At 35.5% G+C, this 5,733-nt stretch overlaps 1 pseudogene; it reads right to left on the bottom strand.

Moving 5' to 3' along the window:
• Positions 1-1,108: 1,108 nt before the first annotated feature.
• On the bottom strand, positions 1,109-2,032 carry LOC125817126 (trihelix transcription factor ASR3-like; annotated as a pseudogene).
• Between the last annotated feature and the right edge of the window lie 3,701 nt (positions 2,033-5,733).

Below are 5,733 nucleotides of genomic sequence, written 5' to 3'. Positions count from 1 at the left end.
CCAGTTGAAACATAGTGTCAAATTTAGGGCCCCACCGATGGGTTAGGTCTATTGTGTACGACTATTTCGATGCATTGACTATTTTTTACTTTTGTAACTCTATTTTGCTAAAAATTGAGACTTTTCACTTAAGCTAAAATTCGAGACTTTTCTATTCTTGATAGCAAAACTTGATTAACTATCACTCTGTATTGATTCGAAGATGGAAACTTCAAGAATTAGGTTGAAATAGTGACATTTAAACCACTAAACTTACATCGACAAAGTTTTAATATATGACATAAACTCATTGAATTAGTCCTTCTTTCTTCTTCTCAGATTTTGATAGATCTATATTATCTTAAAAAGAATTGGATAATCTTAGATATGGATCCTAGAATGATTTAAATATAACTCTTTTAGCATAAATGGAAGAGATTCAATCAAGGTAAAATGTATGTTTTCATTTTATTAAAAAAAAAAAGACAATCTGCAGTTAATTCGTAATTCTGAAAATGAATAAATTTTCTTCTTTTCTTTCCCCACATGTCTTAAAGGCATTGTTCTGGTCGGTGTTTTTGAAATTATTTCAGATTTCCCTCCTCAAAATTAGTTTAGAAAAATATTCAATGTGAGTCAAGTAACATGTTGGTGAGTATTGCACATCAACAAAAATAAATTTAAGCAAGATTTAGTTTTTAATATATTTAAAAACAACATAAAATTAATACTAAATGTGATTACTTCCACAATTAAGATATTCAATTTTTTAAAACTTTTTTGATGACTTAAATGAGTAAGAAAACAATTTCTTTTTAAAAAGAAAAACTGTTGATATTAGATGCCATAGATTAAAGGAATCCATGCTAATACAATGACAACTAGAAGCGAGATATTATGATTTGTATACAACGTTTCTGCAAACCGAGCAAGGAAGCCCAAGTAGTGAGATAAACAGAGGAGACTAACTGACTTGCAATGGGACAAAACATAGAGATACTTGTATATAAAAAGATTTAAGAAAAAACAAATATTTCTTTTGTAGTCGTGTTGTGTTGTTTTTTGCCACGACTAAGCCTTTGAAAGTTTAAAAGAACATATTTTGCATTGTAATTAAATGAATTAGGTACTATAACTTATTTGCAATTCTTCCTAAAGCACATGCAAGCTTGTTAAGCACATCTACTAAGTTATCAACATGGTTCTTTCTTGGCTCCCTATCTTGTTCAGAATGCATATTCTGAGCTTCAAGTTGGGAGTTCACCATTTTGCCATTCCTCTACAGTGCTTTTACTAAATAACATTCCTTGCATTTTCATCATTTGTATTTGAGTCGTTTCGCTTTCTTTTCCTTCCTTCTTGACCTCTTCCTTTTTCAGCTCCTCGAGTGGTAGGTTGTCTTATACCTTCTTGTGAAGGAGAAACCTGAGAGAGTGGTTGATGTGGTTGCTCTGAAGTTAGCATAGGAATAGCATCCGCATTCATTTGTGGTACATCTGAAAACAACCCATCATCCACTACAACAACACTTCTGCCACTATCAAACAAATCTTCGGATGCGAAAGCCAAATCCAACCCTTCTTCATTGCCATTTCCATGATCAAGAATATCAAACACTTTTCTATCAAAAAATCCAAGTAATATTTTTTCTCTCTTAAAACCATTCCTCATCATCCAAAAGGACTATGTTTCTTCTTTAATCTAAGACTCCCACTCTTTAATCTTCTTAAAATCCCCAGACAAATTACTCCATCTCTTCTGGCATTGAATCGATCCACGATTCACCCCGTGTCTTTTACAGTAGGATCAAATTGAATCCCACTTCGCTTCAACCTGTGTTGAACACAATTCCAGACCTCCTGTTCGGGCTCGATGGATCCAGTCTTCAACCACTTTTTTCCTATATGAGAATGAGAATTTCTTGTTTGGTCCAACGAGGGAGCCTCGACACTTTATTGACATCATTGACACCATTGATGGATTGTTGACGGCTGTCGGAGTCGGTCGATGGAATTAGGATCAATTGCTTAAGGTTCTTGCTTTTTGAAGCCATGTGAGGTAATGGAGGAGAGAAATTATAATCACAAAGTTTTGAGTAAGAAAGGAAGAATGTTTAAATTGTAATGATAATATTCATCTAATGTTCTTAGCCTTTGGGTATTTATAATTCTTACTTCTAATAATATTTTGTGTATGAAAACACATTTGTTATTATTTTTATCACATCTTTTCGTGGATACAATTAACTTTTAAATCACACTAAATTATTTTCCTAATAAGAAATATTTTGACTAAAAATTGACATTATGAGGTCGGATCCATAAACTACACATATTTCAAAGTGATAACATCTAATTTAGTAAATAATTTACCCTTATTTAGTTTCATTCCTAAGTAGTTACTGCTAACAACTAAGAATTTTCTAATTCAAACTATTCAAAAAATTATAAAATATAATTTTTTTACTACAAATAAGAGTGTCGGACTTTTCTTCTCTGATTTATAAGAACAGATACTAATTTGAAAGGATACACTTAGATATGGAGCACAAAATGATTTGAATTTAACTCAATTAGTATAAATGGAAATGATAGCATCAGAGTAAATTATATATTTTTATTTAATAAATAAATAGTAAAAAAATATGTAGTTAATTCATGATCTTCTTGAATGCTTTTCTTAAAATGAATAAACTTACAACTTTTGTTTTTCATTGTTAGGACTGAAAACTAAAGTCATGATGACACATACTAAAATCCACCCGTAAGTAAGCCAACCATCATCCTCAAATTAATGATAACGGGCCTAGGGAGCGAAAGGAATGAACAAGAGCATAATAAGACACGTTTAAGGAAGAAACATTGGACATAAGAGAACACACATATATGTGTGTGTGGGTGGTGGTTGTTCATTTTTCCATATTTCCTTATACTAATTTATCATTTTATAGCATTTATAAAAGGAATATTGCACAATAATAGACATGACTATTGTGAATGCACAAGCATAACTTAAAAAACTCAGACTATTTTGTTCTTGATAGTGAAACTTGATTAACTGTAATGATCCTCTAGGTCATTTAAGTGTAAATATCTTATTTTCATCATTTAGAGCATTCTTTTAACCACCCCAAGTGATTTATGACTTGTTGAGACTAATAGTTTAGTCAACTGGTAGTTCATTTTAAATTTATGCAAGTTTATGTGTTCTGAAGCTTTTGAAACTTAGAACGGTTGACTTCGGTCAAAAGTTCAGAAAGGCGACCTTAAATTTCAACTATGAGGGTTCTGTTAGCTCCAAAACGTAAAGTTTGATCTGGAATGATCTTTCGTGTGGATCTGGAAGCTTCAGAGCTAATGGAACTTGGGTATAGGACCCATTTTTTTTGGTCAAAATGACCTTGCTTGGAAGTTTTGACTACTCTATTGAGTTTGGAATGTCAAATTTGGTGGGATTGCATATCTTTTTTGTGTGAACGAGGTTTTGAACCAATTCCAAGCACCCGAGCAAAGCCCGCGGGCTTAGTTGAAATTTCTGGTACCTGATTTTGGTGCCCCCGCTTTTGTGGCCCTGGTATAGATTTAGCGGCCTTCGCTTTAGCGTCCAGGGCTCCACTTTAGCAGGCTAGGCCATCTAGGCGGAATCCGCTTTAGCGGCCTTGGATCGCTTAAGTGGGCACCATTTTAGGTGTCAGTGCTTCGCATTAGCGAGCCTGGCCAGCTTAGGCCATGTCGCTTAAGTGGCCCTAGCATCTCTTAAGAAACTTTTGCTTTAGCGGCCAGGGGATCACTCTAGCAAGGCCCTCCTATCTTACCCCAGCTGCTTTAGCGGCATTTGTGGCCGCTTTTGCGGCACCTGCAACAGTCTTAAGACCTGATGTGATCATCTTTCACATAAAGTTCTTAAATTTGATTATGAGAGTTGTAGGACTCCAAATTTAGTGATTCAAAGCTTGGTGTGATTAGGGAGCTGAGGCTATCCATTAGAGTATTCAGAGAGTGTCGAGGAGCATCAGTTTGAGGTATTTAGACCCCAAAGGGGTTGCCCAGCCATCGTCTTTAACTTTAATGGTGTTTTATATTGCATGCTATTGTTTGTTTCGTTCTCAGCCCCAAATTGTGTTCTGTTATGGGACAAAAGTTTGGGGAGGTAATTAGGACAATTTTGCGGAGTCAATTTAGAATTTCTTGTGTGGGTCCCATATTTTCCAATCTGATTCAAATTTAGGTTTGTTTATGTTGTATATGAATTTAGTGTCTAATTACCATATTAACATTGTGATTCCATTCTTTATATTGTGGTAGTGTTCAAAGGTTTTTCGAAATAGAAAACTATAAAGTCATGATTTGAAGCATGCATGTTATTCCTAAAGGTAGACTATGACTTTCCGTTCCTTCCATTGACATTGATTATGTGAAAGCATGTTGATTTAATGAATTTGGGGTGGGTACCTAGTTAATCATGCAAGACTACTTAGAGTCCATGTTTTAGGCATTTATCAAGTTTTTCGATATTAGAAGTATGTCGATTATTAATTGTGATCATCTTTATCTATTGGTATGCCTTGGGTGTTGTTGTTATGTTGTTTTAGAAGCATGGTTGGCCTTATTCTAGGTTTAGACTAGTGATTATCATAGACTCGCGTTATTTTGAGTTGTTTGGCCTTAGTTTTTCCCAGACGCCATATCGCACGACTTAGCTCCTTGTAGACTGGTGGGTAGCAGACTTGGGTTTGATAGATTGATCTTCTTTTGTCTTATCCTTGTAATTGACTCGGGATGTACGTGGGTATTGGGCACATCAGTGATTAGGCATCGACTTGTGAAGTATGAGATGGAGTGGGTTCCTGATGAATTGGGATAGTCTCATGCTAAGGTTGACCCAGTTTTGTATTAGTAAGGGCATTTGGGGTTTTTGGAGTTTGTTTCTACTATTCAAGCACGTACACACTTTTATTACTCCTGATTTAAGGCTCCCATGTGCACCTATGTTCAGTCGGGCATCGTCCCCTCTTACATCTTCTTTTGATCCAATTAGAGTTCTGACTGGGAAGTCCTATTTCCTATCTCCTTTGATCTGATTAGAGTTCTGACTGGGATATTCTAGCTCATATCTTTGATTGTGTGACTTCCCCTTGATCAGATTAAAGGTCTAGGCAAGTTCATTGGATCCTTGGCTACCTTTATTGTGGTTGTAGTCCGTGGAAGGCTATGGAAGTACTGGTAGTGTCTTAAATTTCTCGATATAGTTCTTAGCTCTTCCATGTACTAGTTGGGCTTATAGGGGTCCATTCGATTTTTTATTAAAACTTGTGCATGAGTGTACCTTTTGGGTTTATGGTGGGGCAGCTAGGTTTAGTTAGTTGTTCTTATTTCTTTTCTGCTCTTAGTACACTCATATGCATTCCTTTAGCTTTCATCTCTTAACTCATCTCAATGCTTAGACTCTATCATTTCATATTGTTTTTACTTCTCTTGCTCAGTCGCCTTTGATGGCCACTGAGTACCTGTTGTTTTGGTTCTCATGTTATACTTTGCATTTGTTTCGTGATACAGGTCCGATCACCAGTTACTAGTGCTAAGATTCAAGCCTATTGCAACTTCAGTTCAGAGGCGAGGGTGAGCACATGGCGTCTTGGACTTACATGTCTCTATTTGTATTTTGTTGGCTAGTCTTTTGTATTTTGAGACAAGCCTTGTATTTTAGGTCCACTTTCGAGACTTGTACTCTCTTATTGAAGAAGCTTTGTACTTG

The sequence above is a fragment of the Solanum verrucosum genome, unplaced genomic scaffold (assembly GCF_900185275.1).
Source record: "Solanum verrucosum unplaced genomic scaffold, falcon-dt-bn FXZP01000094.1, whole genome shotgun sequence".
NCBI lineage: Eukaryota > Viridiplantae > Streptophyta > Magnoliopsida > Solanales > Solanaceae > Solanum > Solanum verrucosum.
This window is presented reverse-complemented; position numbering and strand designations above follow the sequence as displayed.